The sequence below is a fragment of the Convolutriloba macropyga genome, chromosome 8 (assembly GCF_964194025.1).
Source record: "Convolutriloba macropyga chromosome 8, txConMacr16.3, whole genome shotgun sequence".
Classification (NCBI taxonomy): Eukaryota; Metazoa; Xenacoelomorpha; order Acoela; family Convolutidae; genus Convolutriloba; species Convolutriloba macropyga.
In genome coordinates, this window is record NC_134475.1 from 5,714,140 (window position 1) to 5,716,639 (window position 2,500).

The following is a 2,500-nucleotide window of genomic DNA, read 5'->3' on the forward strand; positions in this document are numbered from 1 at the left end:
CTGGAGGAATTTGAATTAGAAATTGAGTGTGTAAGAGGTAACTGAACGCTGTTAGAATTAAGGCAAAATGCGCTTTGTTTAGTGCGCAAGTTTTGAGCGTGGTTAATTACTTCATCCGGTTGGAGTGGTTTTTGTGTTGCGATGTTATTGGCCGAAAGTGCGTGGTGGCGAAATTCGTCGTTTATTGTAAAGTTAATATCATTTATGCGGTTAACTACGAAAAGTTCATCATCTTTACTTATTTTGGAGGCAGGGGAGTGGGGATGACGACTCAAGTAGTCGGTGAAACCCATCTGGGTACCGGGGATATGTTGAATTTTGAATGTGAACGGTAGTAGGCGGTCGACCCATCTGGTTAGGCGGCTGAAATTAGACTTATTTCCTCGATTTGATTTTAGGGCGGAAAGTAGGGCTTGGTGGTCCGTGGCGATTGTGAAATCAGAGCCGTAAAGATAGTAGCGAAAGTGTTCTGTTGCCCATACGACCGCTAGGAGTTCAAGTTCGTTGGTACTGTATTTTTGTTCCGCTGTATTTAGGAACCTGTGGTCCCATTGTTCTAATGTTGCGCCTATGCCTTTATGGCTGGCGTCGCATTTGACCCGAGTGGGCTTTTCTTTATCAAAGTGTTTTTGTTCGGTGATTTTGGATATTTTGTTTTTTATATTGTTTAGCGCATCTGTGTGTTCGTTTGACCATTTTATCTTGTTATTGACAATATTTTCTTTTTTTAAGAGTGGTCTGATCGGGTCGAGGAGGCTTGCCAGATTAGGTATGAATTTTATCAGTTGATGGATTGATCCCATTAGGGATCTTAGTTGTTTTAATGTCTTTGGGGGTTCTAGGCTTTTTATTGAGTCTGTTTTCTTGTCGTTAGGGGAAATGCCCGATTGTGTGATATTGTAGCCGAGCCATGTTATGTTTTGTTTTGCGAACTTGCATTTCTCTAGTTTAATTGCTAAATTTTCTTCGTCTAGGCGTTTAAGTATTAGCTTAATGTCTGATACATGGTCTGCTATGGTGCCTTTTGTTATTATTAGGATATCGTCGAGGAAGTTGAATTTGTTTGGTATGTTTTCGAGAGTTTTGTCGATTGTTTTTTGGAAGATTGCGGGCATGTCTGATAGACCATAAAAGCCGTTTATAAATCTGTAAGTGCCTGTAGATTTACCCCCGAGGATGTTAAAGTTACAATGTTTTTGGATAGTGGGGTGGAGTGGTATTTGGCTATAGGCGTACTTTAGGTCTATTTTGCTGAAAAGGAATTCCCCAGGGATTTGTTTGCTGTCGGATAAGTATTTTGCTACCGCGTCCATTAGATTGTCTATTGATTGCATTTGGTATTTGTTTTTGTTAATTGCATAGTTTAAGAGTCGAGCGCTAGCTTTATGGATTTGTCTTGTTTTACTGTTATTACGATTGGACTGATGAATACGTCGTCTGAACATTTGTCGAGCTTGACTATTTGGTTCGTATCCAATAGGTGTTTAATTTCTTTATCTACTTTATCGGTTAGGTGGAGTGGGAAGCGTCTGCCTTTGTGTTGGGTTGGGATGATGTTATCTTATATCTGATTTAGCTATATGGTTCTTTGATTTTCCTATTCGTGTGCATAGGTGGGGGAATTGTTCCAATATTTTCTTTTTGGACGAAAGTTCTGTACTAATGTGATTTATTTGTTTACCTTTTGTCTGTGTTAGTGAGAATCCGAGTTTGGATAGTACATCTCTTCCAAGTAGGTTCACTGTTTGGGTTTGTACGATGAGGATTTTGTTGTCCCTCGATGTCCAATCGCCTGACGTGAGGTCCAGTTGGAGTATTCCAGTAATAGGAATGGATACGTTGTTAAAGCATCTATATTTTTCTGGGTCTTGGTTGTATGGGAGTCTTTTTGCTTTGTTACATTTTTGTAGTATGGCGGTTGCTGTTGCTTCGTTAATGAAGCTTTTTGGGCTTCCTGTGTCGGCAATCCACTCTATGTCGATGTTGTTTGATCTTGTTTTTATCCAGATCTCGTTATTAAGGGATGCGTCGATTCCCGAGGGATTCCTCTTCATAAAAGCGATTGGTTTCACGTGATTGACTTGGTTCCAGCTATCTATTATTTCTTGGATGTAGTATGTACTTTCGGGGTCCAAGGTTTCTTGCGCTTGCTCTATGGTAGTGTTGTGTTCTCCCGTGATCGATGATGTCGAATCTTGTTGTCTAATGTTCCGTATACGTCTTGCTGGCGGGTTGTTTTGTATGTGTTGCTGTTGGTTCATGTTCCAAGTGGGTCTAGGGGAGCCGCAAACTTTTGCAAAATGGCCCACTCGTTTGCAATTGTTGCACTGAGCCTTTTTGGCGGGGCAGATCTGGAGGTGTTCGAGTGAGAATGGTGCTCCACATCGTCGGCATGGGTTGTGTTGTCCTTGGTTTCTTTGTTGTTGTGGGCGTCTTTGTTGATTCGTTCTGTTGCGTAAATTTTGAGGCTGTGTGCGTCGTTGTTGTGGATATTGGTTGG